We start from the raw sequence: 14,866 nt of genomic DNA, 5'->3' as shown, positions 1-14,866 counted from the left end.
CCTTGTTTCTCACTTGCTGTGATTTTGCTGCTCCTAATTCCACTGAAGGTTTGCCATCACGACGAATGCTTTTTAGGGGCGAAGCTCCTTAAGGCGGCACCCGTTCGTCCCTCGTAGTCGTAGTCGTAGTGCGTAACCAGTCTTACACTTTGACCTCCAAGCTGGTGCCGGTGGGAGATTTTTCCTGTGCGTTGTTGAACAATAAAAAATTCGCAGCGTGCGCGTTAACTAAAAGCCGAATTCTTCTGTCTCTCATTCCCCATTAGCAGCCATTGGCATGTTCCAGTAGGAAACGTTAGTAGAAGTAGAAGTGACTTCTTCTGTCTCTCATTCCCATTAGCAGCCATTGTTTACCTCCAAGGTAGTGCCTGGTGAGATTTCTCCTGTGCGTGATTAAACAATAAAAACTTTGTTCAAAACGCCGTTGATTGATGAAATAAACCAACGAAAGACGCCAGATGTTTTGTAAAAGCAAAACGAAAGAACGCCAGATGTTTTTAAAGCAAAACGAAAAGACGCCAGCTGCTTAACGAAAGACGCCAGATGTTTTCTAAAGCAATGGTTTTCTAAAGAATGAAAATTCACAGCGTACATGTAAAATTAAAGTGAGCTGCAAGTCGTCATAACTCATCGAACCTTTAGTATAAACGCGCCCGATCTCACGTCGGTGATGATGTACTGGGCAGAATTCACGGAAGATTCACGGTTTACCGATGAACCTCCGCAGCTTCGCCCACTCATCATCATTCACTCCGTGGATATGCTGTGATTTTTTTTTTCAGAAGTTGCTATGGGGTTGTTATGCGTAACTGTTGCCTCTCAGACGGCGCATTGTTAACGAGCAACCTGTCTTTCCGGAGATGCACTGCCACTGGAACTGGGAGCGCCCAAACACAGGGTTGGAGAAAGGAGGAGTGGTACGGTAATACCCTACCGTATTTGCGTACCGTGTTGCCGTAATTTGCTGAAAGACAGTCACAATCCACACTCACGCATCATTTTTCATTCATTCATTCATTCATTCATTCATTCATTCATTCATTCATTCATTCATTCATTCATTCATTCATTCATGTATTCGTTCGGTCATTCGTCCTGTAGAGAAGCCTTGAAACTGTGCAATCAGTTGCTCTCTGAGCGGCTTCTTGTGGGTCGTCCTCTTCGGCTCCTTCCTGAAAGGACGCCGCTCGCGCTCAGAGTCCGTGCTTTTGCCTTGACTGTCGCCACTGCGTACTGCCGCTGAGCAGTGTTGGGCAGTATCGAAGATACATGTATATTACATACTATCCTAAATACTCGTTGGGTATCTTGTATTTGTATAGCGATACGTCTCGCAAGACGAGTATCTGTATCTGTATTTCGTTAATGTATCGTGCTGCGACCCTACGGTGGCGGGACATTTTGAGTTGTTACTGGGGACCTTGTTAATGTGTTTCAAGCAAGCGTGTCACACATAGACGCACGCATATTACGAATGATAGCCGGCACCTTCCCGCAGCTTGTGCAATTGCCCATCTCCGTTGAAGTGACCTTCGTAATGGCGGAATTTTATGCCATGAGGCGATTACCTGGTGTAGGAGGGTGCATAGACTGCATTCATATACCCATGAAAAATCCCGGCGGACATAACGCGGACGTCTTTGGTAATCGAAAGGGCTACTTGTCGATCAATGTCCAGGTATGTTTATTGCACAGCCATTCATATAAATACTGAATATATGAATACCCGACTGATTATCATGCTTCCGCAACAAGCAGTGGGACGTTGTACGCACAACATAAGTTGTAGTCGGTCTCAGAAGCATTCTGGGCTGTTTGACAGTGATAAAGGAATTGTTTTCTTTTGCAGGCAATGACGGGGGGCCTCAACTCCATTTTTTTATTTGGTGGCCAACTGGCCGGGCTCGGCTCACGGCAGCCGGATATTTGAGAAGAGTTGGGCCAGAGTACAATATGAAAGAGCGACTGTGCCTCGCATCCTACCCAGCGACAAGGGGTATCCCTGGAGGTTTTACCTCATGACCCCATTTAGGGACAGAGGGACGAAAGACAGCCCTCAGCATACGTGAACTCAAGTTAGAGCAACACTGTTGTATGCACAAAAGTATGTCTAAATCTAGAGAAAACTGCTTTCTTTAGGTACAAGTCCCTTGCACGGACTCGCCGCAGTGTCGAGAGGAAGTTTTGAGTGTGAAAGCGAAGGCTTCCATGTCTTGCACTGGCGTAAATCACGGGGAGGTTAGGGGGGCCCTCACCCCCCTTGTGTTCAGGCTGGCGGGGGGGGGGGGACACACAGCTTGCATTGTCCCTCTTGAGATTTATATTTCAAACGCCATATATTTCAACTGCTTGAGAGTTAAGTATAGTGCAATCAACTTTTTTTGCTAATGCTTGTTTATTTTGTAGTGTGTAGGCTTGTGTTGAATACACTTCAGCTATCTGAAACTACTGAAATCGCAACTGCCGCTTCACCACTTTCGGAGAAGACTCAATAGAACAATCAATTTATGAGCTAGGAACCTATGCCTGTTTCTTAAAACTTTATTTCAAAGCATGGTTTCAATATATATATAAATAAAGATAAAAACAATATGGCCGCTACGACAATACGTGTGTCCTCCTTTGTGAGTTAACTGTACTTACGCCTCCGACATTGCCTCGGCGTGACGCTTCAAATAAAAACAAGATGATTTCTTATTGTCGTCACAGGTTGTGCGGCCCTCCATAACTTCGGCCCCCTCCTAAGACGTTAATGCATTAAGCTGGGCTAGTTGGTATTGATTGTATGCTTCCATATTGCTAGCGAAAACACAAAGGACGACATAGAAAGAGACAGGGCAACCGCTAGACTTCAACGGATTTTTTAATCGACATGAAGGACACAATACTTTTCTTTGCGCACGCGCAGGTGCCACATCACAGACAAAGTTTATCCACCAAACAAAAAGAAAAGAAATTCTCCGCCGCCTATCGATACCGCCAGTTCGCACGTGGTTTCTTCTTACACAGATAGTCCAGTTCTCTTTTTGACAACGCGATGGACGGAGTGCTGACACATGTGTCGCCCGCCTTGTGAATTTCGACAGCCTCTACTATTTCTCTCTTTCCCTGTTCCCCGCCAACGTACATCACAGAAGTGGCGTCATATGCCGGGGTACAACCGTCGCACTTCTTGCAGTGCATCGCCAATAAACCACCCAATGCAAGCGTATTGTGTTCTCATGTTCATATTCATATTCGTATTCATATTGTGTCCTTCATGTCGATTAAAAAATCAGTTGAAGTCTAGCAGTTGTCCTGTCTCTTTCTATGTCATCCTTTGTGTGTGTTCGCTAGCAATATGGAAACCCCTCCTAAGAGAACCCGTGCCTCCTCCACCACAAAGACAGGAAATTCATGACAGCGGTTCGCCGGCTCCTACCTCACTTTCTTTACAACGACCAGCAGCCATGCCAACTGTGCCTGACACAGCAAGCGGTTTGAGGTTAAGGCAGGGCATAGTCCGCACAATATTTCAGTTATACGAAATGGCACAAAAATAGATACATGCCTTTATTTGTACTTTTTTTCATCATGTCCAGCTGCAGCCTATGCATTTCTGCATTTGCTTTCTGAATAGGTATTTCTGGTCGAAAAGTTCCATTTTATCACTGTGTTGAGTGTTCTTTCTGCTTGTGTTGGATGCGCATGAATTTCAACCTTTTGTGCCTCTTTTCCACACCGTCCTCTTTCATGGCATCTAGGCGGGCAACCAATTCCACTGAGACCGCCGTTTGTCTCTGGCTGCAGCTAGTTAAAGTGCGTATCGTACCGGCTAGCACAGAGGCGCTGGAAATTGCCTGTGCAGCGGTGCTGGAAGTTGCTGTAGATCACGCAGCTGCAGCCTCTGATGGTGTTGCACCACCACCAGTGCATGGCCGCTCTCTGCAGCGTGCTGTGCTTGGCCACGTGGGTGTGCAGTATTTGTTGAAACATCTGCCAGCGGATTTAGTGTCGTCCCATGACCTGTGGTCTGTTGGTTCGTCGTACATGTCGTGACAACTTGCTGACAGAGTTAAAATGGGCAGCCTCCTAGGTGACTCCTGTATAGCTACACCAAAATGACGCACAGCTCTGAGCACCTTGCTGTATATGTATAATCTGCAGCTGTGTAGTACTTGTAGTGCCCATTGTAACCATTTTATTTTTGCGAATGTAACGTACTGCAACCAGTGTTATATGTTCAAGGTTTCACGTTACCTTGTACATTCTTCACACTGAGATGCTTAATTACATCAGCCACTAGAGTGTGACAGCTCGGAGGCCTGAAACACGCACCATTGGGAAAACTACTGAATACTACACCGTGCGGATGTGTACATAGTAGTTTCAACGCAATAAATGAAGCGCATTTTTGGTACGAAAATTCAGCGTAACAGGCCTAAAACATAGGCAATGAGAAAAAAGTACGATGAAGCCGTACTGCCGGACTCTTTCAGAGGCCTTTCTTTGGTCTATGACAGCAGTGCAGCGACAGCAGGTCTCCACTGTGATTTAGAGAGCTGTCCTTCCCCCGTGGCACAGCATAATGCCGGCTGCGGTCACTGTTGCAGGGATTGCACAGCCGAATGTCATGTGTGACGCGATATCTCTAACGTGCTGCTGCGCTCGTCGGTCATTCGACTTGGTGGTGGTGTTAAGGCATCTGAAATCGCAAGGAAGCAAACAAGCGGGTTCATGTTGCCTGTAGAATGCCCTCCCACTCGGGGCCCGTGCACGACGCCTTTATGTGGAAGACATCCACCGTGAGCCAGGACTGGGCTATGGACGCCGTGGCCAGGTTGGTGAATAGCTGCTTGGTATGCAAGCGTGAGAATGCTTTTGTGGTGTCTTAGTGTAGCAAAAACATTATTCATGGTAATTTTATTACACGATGCATGGTTCTTAACTACTCAAGTCTCTTCGTCCAAATTTCTGCCCCGTATGGTATTACTGGCAGTTACCTTGGTCGAACACTATCTACTTTAGTGGAACTCGTGTTCCCTTGAATGAAAATTCTCTCACGCACGCATTTGAGAAAACAAGTCATACTGAGACCCGAGGCGGCACACAATAATTTGACTTGCTCTCAGTGTATGCTTGCAACTTGTCTTTCTATGGTCATAGGAAAGACTACTAGTGCAATAGAAAGGTCAAGCATGAAATAAACTTTCATGAAGACATTGTATGATCCTTTATTAAAAGTGGTGAAATAATAAATAGTAAGCATGCGATGATACAGAAAATGCTACACTCTGAGGCTATGTTAAAAAAAGAATACATCAAATACAACTGCCATAGATGTTGTACATTCGTAAATACAATTATGTGTAGAAAGGACAAGTTGTATAAAAATACAAATACAACTCAAAGGTATTTCAGTCATGGTTCATAAAAAGCACTAAAAAACAGCTCAAACGGTTGCAAAAGAAACCTGCTGTCACTTTTCATTGACGGCCTAAGCACAAAAAAAACTAAGGGAAACCAAGCCTTGAGTGCGTTGACCGTCTGCAGCCGCATATCAGTCCCATGCAATCAAAAGAAAGCACAGCACCCTTACCACCAAAGAAGATGCGCCTTCTGTCACTCGCCCCTTCTTGTCTATGAAAGAAGTTAAAGATTGCAGTTCAGTAGCTTCGTTGTCATTCCTCCTGACGAAGGAATTGAGTTGATAAAGTCATTTTTCGTTGGAGCATTTCAAAAGCCGTAATTATGTAACGTAACCAGACAAGCAATTCTGTCAATATGTCTAGCTGTAAAAAAAAGGAAAGCAGTGCATATCAGCGACACGATGTCTTCGAATAAGTTAAAAGAAGTGAGAAACGAATAGTACATATTCATGTATACATTCATATTATGCTAATTGGAACACTGTCCTCCACAGGTGATAGTGCATACTCGCTTCAACCTTGGCTGCTTAACCCCATCCCTGGAGCACATCCTGCAGAATCCTCTGCTGCCCCATTCTACCACACCACTCTTCACTGCAGTGCGTCGTATAACTGTGCACTGGAGTCCTCAAGGCCCACTTTCGGCGCTTGCAGAGGTACAGAACACTGTACTATGGCCCACTCTTCACGTCGATGATCATCGCAGTTTGTGTCGTGCTTCACAACCTCGGTGTTTGCACTGTTTGCACATCCCTTGCACTGAAGAACTCGAATGAGAAGATGCGGACCTTTACAACAACAATAGCGACGATACGGCTGCAGTAGACATGTACCAGGCGGGTAGGCAAAGGTAGGATCACGCTCTGTAGTGGTTCACAGCTGGGCACAACTCCATGTAATGGGGTTTACATTCCTGCGAGATGTGCACAGAAACGTGAAACACAAGAAGCTCTTGCTGTTTCTCATGACAAAGTAGCCACTTGCATTGTGTTCGATCCTATACCTATCACCTGTACTTGTGTTCTTGCAGGAATTTTATTCTGACAAAAGTTTCATTGTGTTCGTTCATTGAGAGAATGCTAATTGTACCAAGCAGTTAGGCAAAAGCATGCTCAGCTTCTGCCGCAAATCATAGCAGGACTAGTTTGTTGAGACCATAGTGACTGTAAACAGCCTGTGTTATTTTGCAGCAGTGCATGCAACATTGAATGCCATTCCAGAGCATTGTTTTCAGCACTTTATTCACAATGCGAACCCGTGTGATGACTGTACGAGTCTGGCAGGTGTGTACAAAAGCTCTATTCATGTAGTAGCCACTCATACATGCAAGAGCACAAGCTTCCTGTGGTTGGTAATCTATGTAAACGCTTATAGGCACAAAACGAACCAGTACCGAAAGGGGCAACGTGGGCACAGCACTGTGTAGCTAATTTCTGTCGTGGTTTCTCTGGTAGAGTATAAAAGTTTACATGCAAGAGTAATACATGATATTTCAGAATGTATTGTGAGTCAATTGATCTTCTTCTGTCAATTCATCATTGCGAGTCAATTCATCATCCTTGCAATAATAAAAAGCAGTCAAGTTGTCTCATTGCTTAAATCATTGTCTTATCATTCACTGCTGCCAACAACAACAAAGGATGCCTCTAATATTGTACCAGCCAGTTTTCAAACCAGCACATCTGCATAAAAGCATCTCTTTGAATGCAGTTTGTGCACTTCTTAGTGCTGCCAGTCCAATGTAACATCAACTGCATGAAATACAATTCCTCTTCTTTATCTGTGGCCATTATGCACTTCTTATCCGTATGTTGTAAGCAACGTGGAAGTACCTTCCACAGTTAACACCTTCGGAGATGCATCACTTCTGTGGATTGAGATTCGCCTAGATTTTATCTTTCAGATTCAACTGATCGCGCGTAACGTGAGGTCCTGAAACTTAACTTTATTGCTTCTGCTTATGTATATTTACATGATTGTAACTTTTACTTACAGTAGTCCTTACGCATCCTCAGCAAAACATATAGCACCATGTTAATGATCACGACAGTTCAGGAAGATACTTCGCGCATCGGAGACGTTATAAATAACTCAGCTGGCTGTTGGGCTACTTGGCACATTACTTAAGATAAACTAGACGCGGAACAGCCACCGCAACAAAAAAGACAGATGGAACAGAAGGGGTATTATTAATACTTGCAATGCTGTGCAGCTCCTTATCTCCATACTATCGGCAGCGCTTCTGCACGCCGCGGGCCCTGGGAACGAAGGGCCACCGCAGCCCAAGACGGGGTCGACGCGCATACTTGTAACGATGCCGGCGTCGTCCACCGAACGTGCGTCGCCAAATCGAACGGCCCTCCGCCTGTTCTCCTGCAATAAGCATGTGCATAGCTGAAACGTCAACACCACCCGAGTGAAACGCAGCTTACCTGACTGCACCGTCATTCCGCGCCTCGAGCTCGAGCTGCCGCCACTTAGTTCGCCATAGCCACCGCCACTCCGGCGGCAGCCTGCTGCTGGGGCCCAGGCGGTAAAGGCGCTCTTGTCATCGTTTCTAACGGCTCCCGTCGTACCTCCTGTAGTAAGTCGCAAACCACCCTCCCCCATAGTGGGAACGATCGGTAAAAAATTCAACATCGCGGCCCACTGTTCGGCGATCTGCCGACATAGCCCCAGAACAACTACACAAAACAACCAGCGAAGTAACGATGTCGGCAATAATGTCGACGCTGGCTTGGATGGCTCGCTTATGGGCTAAAAAAGTTACTATGGCTTTTGTCGCTCATTTCCAAATCTCCAAATATGGCGCTAAATTGCAGACGATATCGTCTGCTTCACAACTTTAAAACTAAAACCGCTTCAATTTTCTTTTATTTTTTTATGTTGCGTTAACAAGTTCAGATACAAAAATACTGTTTAATTGCACGTTTCTTTGCATCTTAGGTCCCCTTCACTTCACGTTTCGCAAGCATTTCATGCGTTGCGTCATCATTGTGTACACGTCACGCCTACGTCAAATTTGACAGAAAATGGCGGAAGTCCAGAATAGCACCCCTGGCAATGATGAGAAAGTACAGCCTTCGGATCTGCTTCGGAGGGAATTACGTGTTTGAGATTCGCGGCGCTTGTTTTAACGAGTGTAAAGCAAGGTGATATGCATTTATTTCCAATTAAAACTAGCTTCATTCTTTTGTACGTAAAAGTTGTTGCAAAATGTTTGCGCTACCGTGTGATGGAAGTGAAACCGGCGGTGCAATCCTGGACATTGTCCAAAAAGCGGCATATTCTCAAATTTTGTAATGGCGGCATTTTGAGCCAATCAGAGGAGCCGTAGCAGCTCTATGGGCCAATCAGAGTTGACCAATGACAAAATCTCACAATATGGCGGACTTGGACAATGTCCAGAATAGCACCCCTGGACACATTCAAAGCACCAGGGTATGCATTGCTCTGAAATTGTGTTCGAGACCTGGTTTTACGATATAATGAATTAATTTGTACAACAGTTAAAAAACACGGTTGTTTTGTCCTCGAAAGTACACATTATCTATTTGTGGGAATAACCGCACTGTACTGAGGGAGAAGCAACTTAACGTATCTTATGCTGCGATTGCCAGGTGCGTCTGTCCAAGTGGTCTGCCCCCAACGCATTTCTTGGCTTGTTTTCAGGTCAAGGCAGACGAGTGTCACGTGAGTCTGCCTAGCTTTGCCGCCGTTTTGTAGCCGATTTGAACGAGTTTTGGAAAGACCCGCTTATCAAACAAACTCTATGCGATTTTCTGCACTGGCATGGGACGCTACATCTCTGCGCAGTGGTGAGTGCACGGTGCTTCGCTAGAACTACCAAATACAACATGTAAAACGGCAACGTCGCAGCCAACCAAGATGTCTAGCGGTCCTTCCACCTCTTTGAACAACAAAGGCACTGCTTGAGTGCTATTCACGATCCCCACTACCCACGCCTCGCGAAGAACGAAACTGAAACTGTAGAAAAAGATTTGTACACAGTTCGCTAGCTAACGCGAAAGCAATCAGAAGCCTGCAATTCCCATCATTCCCATGGTGGTTGAACCGTCGCAGTGCCAGTTTCCTGTCTAGGTTATTGTATAAAACTGTATGCTGTCCACGCTGATATTTCAGAGTCTTTGAACGCGTGGGCTTCGAACAGCGGTATCAGAACACAAATCAGATCCCTTGCTGGGCGAGTTCGTATTCTACCTGCGAAGCAATAGTGATGTCGCTCCGTTTTTGCATGCTACAGTTGCTGTTTCCCAGCTACTGCACGTCATCCAACTGCAGTCTTTTACTAGAAACACATGCGGCGAACACTAAGTGCAACGTATTCTTGAACGCACCTGTTCAAGTCGCATGCGGTTATGACCCTTGTTTGTTCCTCTTCTCTTTCTGAAAGAATACTGCGGTGCATCTTAAATGCGTAATTGCAAGGAGAAACTGAAGCGGCGTTCGGCGCATGGCGTTTCGCGTACGGCGAACGCAACTTTCGGGTTAATTTCCTCGAATGATTATCTTTCAACCGTTCTGTCGATTGCTGACCAAGCCACGTGATTCGATCAGTTGTATAAAAAAAAAAGCCGGCAGATGCCACGCATTGTGGGAATCGATGTAATGCGAAGCAGCCAGCAAAGAGCTGCATACATCGTCCCTTGTATGCCATTGAGGAAAATGCGTGTCATGGTTTTCATGTTAACTCCTATTATTTATGTTCGTCACACAGTAACGTCGCGCAATACCAACTTCGGGGTCGATCAAGCTAGAGAAACGGCCGCCAAGCGCCCATGAACGTGGCACGCAAGTCATGCTGTACATGACATAGGTGCATGACTTTCATGTTAACTCGTGTTATTTATGTTCCTCGCACGGTTCACGTCGCAAGATTACCAATTTTGGTGTATATCAAGCTAGCGAAACAGCCGCCAGCGCCCCATGAGCGGGGCACGTAAGTCATGCTGTACGTGACATGCGTGTCATGATTTTCATGTTAACTCGTGTTTTTATGTTCGTCACACAGTCACGTCACAAGATGCCGATTTGGTGTATACAAATCCAGCGAAACCGCCGCCAGCGCCCCATGAGCGTGGCACGTAAGTCATGCTGTGCATGACATGCGTGTCATGATTCTCATGTTGACTCGTGTAACTCGTGTTATTTGTGTTCGTTACACAGTCACGTCACGCATATACCAATTTCGGGGTAGGTTCAAGCTAGCGAAACCGCCGCCAGCGCGCCCCATGAGCGTGGCACGTAAGTCATGCTGTACATGACATGCGTGTCATGATTTTCATGTTAACTCCTGTTATTTATGGTCGTTTACACCAGTCACGTCACAAGATACCAATTTTGGTGTATATAATCTAGCGAAACCGCCGCCAGCGCCCCATGAGCGTGGCACGTAAGTCATGCTGTACATGACATGCATGGCATGATTGTCATGTTAACTCAGTTTTTATGTTCGTTACACGTTCACGTCGCAAGGATACCAATTTTGGTGTATATAAAGCTAGCGAACACGGCCCCCAGCACACCATGAGCGTGGCACGTAAGTCATGCTGTGCATGACATGCGTGTCATTATTTTCATGCTAACTCGTGTTTTATTTATGTTTCGTCACACAGTCACGTCGCAAGATACCAATTTTGGTGTATATCAAACTAGCGAAACGGCCGCCAGCGCACCATGACGCGTAGCATGTAAATTCATGCTGTACATGACATGCGTGTCATTATTTTCATGTTATGACTTGTCATTTATGTTCGTCTACATGTCATGTTACGCCATACCAATTTTGGTGCACATTCCGATGAACCAAGCGACCAGGAGAGCACAAAGTCGTAGATAGATAGATAGATAGATAGATAGATAGATAGATAGATAGATAGTAGATAGATAGATAGATAGATAGATAGATAGATAGATAGATAGATAGATACGCTCAAAGTCCGCAGAAGTTCGCGACTAGGAACCGGCTGTTCACTCACCGTTCTCATCAGACAGTCTATTCCATCCCCGATGGCCCTCTGCTGGTCCTAGCTCTTGTACACGGTTGGCCAAATCGATGCACATGGGACAACATTGTACAAGAGGAGGACCAGCAGAGGGCCATCGGGGATGGAATAGACCTGCCTGATGAGAACTGTGAGTGAACAGCCCGGTTCCTAGGCCTCCCTTGGGGTTCGTCGTCGACGCACTTAAGGAAAGGAAATTCACCTCGGACAAAGGGGGGCGGTTTCGTGGTGCTGCCTGAAGGGATGTACCAGAACAAGGCACTAGAAGCAGTGACAAGAACTTCAAGGCGGTGCCACTTTTGTCCCGAAAAAACGGAAGAGTGCGGCTCAAAAACTGTTGAAAGACTGCGCTCTTTCCTGTCTCCCTTCTTCTTTCCTGCTGGTTGCGCAGTAAGTCTTGTTTACAAGCTATTCCTCGCTCTCGTACAAATATCGCAACTTCATGCCCGTCCCCGCAGAAACAGGCTGAACACCACGGAGAACGGGGACAGAACGCCCACGACAACAACATAAAATGTTGGCAGTGTTTTAGCTCGGCTATGCCAGGATAACATAGCATTAGCAAAGGTTCAGCTGATTATTCCTAGCTTTCCTGATTTGTCTAGGATTGACCTCATTCATGCTTACTGATGCTCCAATGACACACATGGTATACGTAATATTGGCACATTTATATTTATTTTGCCAGGCAACTACTTTGGGATCGGATGAGCTAAGCTTCTCCGCTCTTCTGCGCCGCTGAGCAGCATTTGCACTCTCCCTTCTCCATGGCTATATCACACTGGCAAACGCCAGTAGGAGCCGCTATCAAGCGGCACTAGCGCAGTATCAGACGGGAACTGCACAGCGAAGGCGAATAGAATAGATGCGCGCGCGCCTGCTCCAATACGTCTGCCACGGCTACGACGTCACTTCCTCTGGAAAGCGCAGACCGGCAGCGGCGGAGTGCGCGGGAGGGGCCGGCTCCGGTGCGTGACATCATTGACCCTCGCGCATGGGCACCATGGCTCTTGAGGAGGCATGCGACGCGAATCTGGCTCGGCTAGGCCAGTGTAGCTAAACGCTGCAATAACAAAAAAAGTAGCGGCCGTGCAACGCCACTCGCGTGCTCGGCCTGGTTAGGGCACGTCATGCGCACGTGACCCATGCATGCGCATCACGTGCTCATGGGTATGCGTCATGTGATCCTCCGGCGAAGAGGGCAGGGAAAGGGATTTGGCTTGTGAAGGCTACACGGGGCGAGTGACAAGGGTTTGAGCTCGCGTGCTCGAATCATGGTTTCGCACCGCTACACATTGTTTTTTTTCAGTTCGTAATGACCAACTTTAAAAATTCTTGCGGCATAATGCTCTTCAATCGGCCACACAACAAGTTCCAGCGTCTACAAATGTGCCATGTGGCCTGGGTGAGGTGCCCTTAAAAATGAACTAAAAGTAGTAAATTTTCTTGCCGGGGCTGGGTTTGCACCTAGACCTCCAGGGCCCGAAGGCGAGTGTCTTAACCCCCGGGATAGACACCCATGCTTGCCGGCAGGCGAATATATCTGAACCTTAGGAAATGCGCTGTACCCACACTGAGAAACAAATGTAAAACGTCAAAGGATCCCTCATGCATTTCTTAGGCCGTAGCAGTGATCCCCCTCCACCCGCGGAACGCTTTGTGCCCCCACGTGGTTTTGCATTGCCTCCGGGATCGGCCCAACGTTCATAATCGACGATGTGGCCTGATGACGCCATCGTGTGACGTCTCGTTAATTGGACGTGATGATGTCAGACATTTGGTGACCTGTGACGGGATTATTACATCACAAGGTGAGGCCATCCCATGATGATTTTTGCATCACTCATGTTGACGCCTACGCCTACAGACACCTTTGGCGTTGATCAGCCATCTAAGACTTTCGCCTGAATAGTAAGTAGAAAACGTTTTCTATGAAGGCCACGCTGTCTTTCCTGATAGTGGAACAAAAGCCCTCTTCAGGACAAGATGCACTGCCGATACGGAGAACTTTACACACCGGGAAAATTCAAAGCTTGCCGAAAATTCGATACAAAACAGCAGTTTCCGTTGGACTTTGACGAGCGCTTGTAGGAAAAGGAAAGACGACGGACCTATGCTGCCTGAAAACAACTTTATAGAGTGAGATAAAACGTGGGTTAAAACTGCAATAATTTTAGGCTTTGTATAGACAACTTGCAATAGACATCCTACGTGGATATTTCCATCTCCTACTCTGCCGACAAAACCAAGATCCCGGGATAGAGTAATATACATGTCAACTGTATAAAGTCACGTGGTCCTTTACCTATACATGTGCCGAAGACGACTCGATGGCGCAAGCCGTCTTATTTCTCTTCTCACTCGATATTATTGATCCCTTTCTCCTCCGGAAAGCTTGTTGCACCCAACGTGGTTTTGCAGTGCCTCCAGAATCAGCCCACCTTTGACCAAGTGGCTGTGTGATGTCATGTCAGAGAAGTAACGTGATGATTACGTCACTAACGGTGGCGACATGCGACATCATGACATCATATGATGATGATAGTTTATCGCATCACTCGTGTACACGTCGCCGAAGCCGAGGGTCAGTCTTCAGCGTTTCATGAGGCATCTAAGGATTTCGTGTTGTTATGGTGCTTGCGGAGAAGACGCGCCTGCGTCTAGTAACATCACCTAAGGTCTGCTTGCGAGGATATTCGTGCGGGACGCACCGATGATCGAGGCGATGCCGGCCAACCGCGGCATGTCCCTATTGACCACGAACAGCTTGAGCATATCTTCCTGTCTTATCTCCTCTCGACTTGGCTGTGGCGATAGACCAAGCTGTGTCTGAACCGCCGTCTTCCGTCGCGCCACTTGTGCAATCCGCACCACCATGGTGATTGATCCCCGACGTTTATTACACGATGACAACAGGCATAGCAATAAGGTTGACGGCCATAGTTTCTTTTCTTTCTGCTTCGGAACGAAGCTGTGGGTGATGTAGATTCTCAGACATTTGGTTCACGACCACCCTGGGGCATTTGGCATGAATTGGGCAAAGAAATTTAAATCATTTAGAGTATAGAAAATAGTAAACATCTGTCTATATGATAAGGATAGTTTTGTTCATATATAACAGTTACGTATACATGAGGAAGAAGGGAGCAAGTAAGCTCGTTGAGAACAGTAAGTAACCTCAGAATACAATTGCGTTTTCCTGGACCTAAACGAAGTTCACTCAGCTTGAGCCTCATATCGAGATATGAGAGCGTTCTTCTTATTGACTCCAATATTGAACTGCAGATGATGATGATGATTCAGCGACTGTTTCGTTAGTTCGCTGCTGTCAGAGCGGTCTAACACCCAGAGAAGGATCTGCCATCAATCGTGCGGCCTTGCCGCAGTTATGAAGAAAAAAATAATGCGAAACCTCAGTGAATTATGCTATAT

This window comes from Rhipicephalus sanguineus, chromosome 8, assembly GCF_013339695.2.
Source record: "Rhipicephalus sanguineus isolate Rsan-2018 chromosome 8, BIME_Rsan_1.4, whole genome shotgun sequence".
In the NCBI taxonomy this organism is placed as follows: domain Eukaryota; kingdom Metazoa; phylum Arthropoda; class Arachnida; order Ixodida; family Ixodidae; genus Rhipicephalus; species Rhipicephalus sanguineus.
This window is presented reverse-complemented; position numbering follows the sequence as displayed.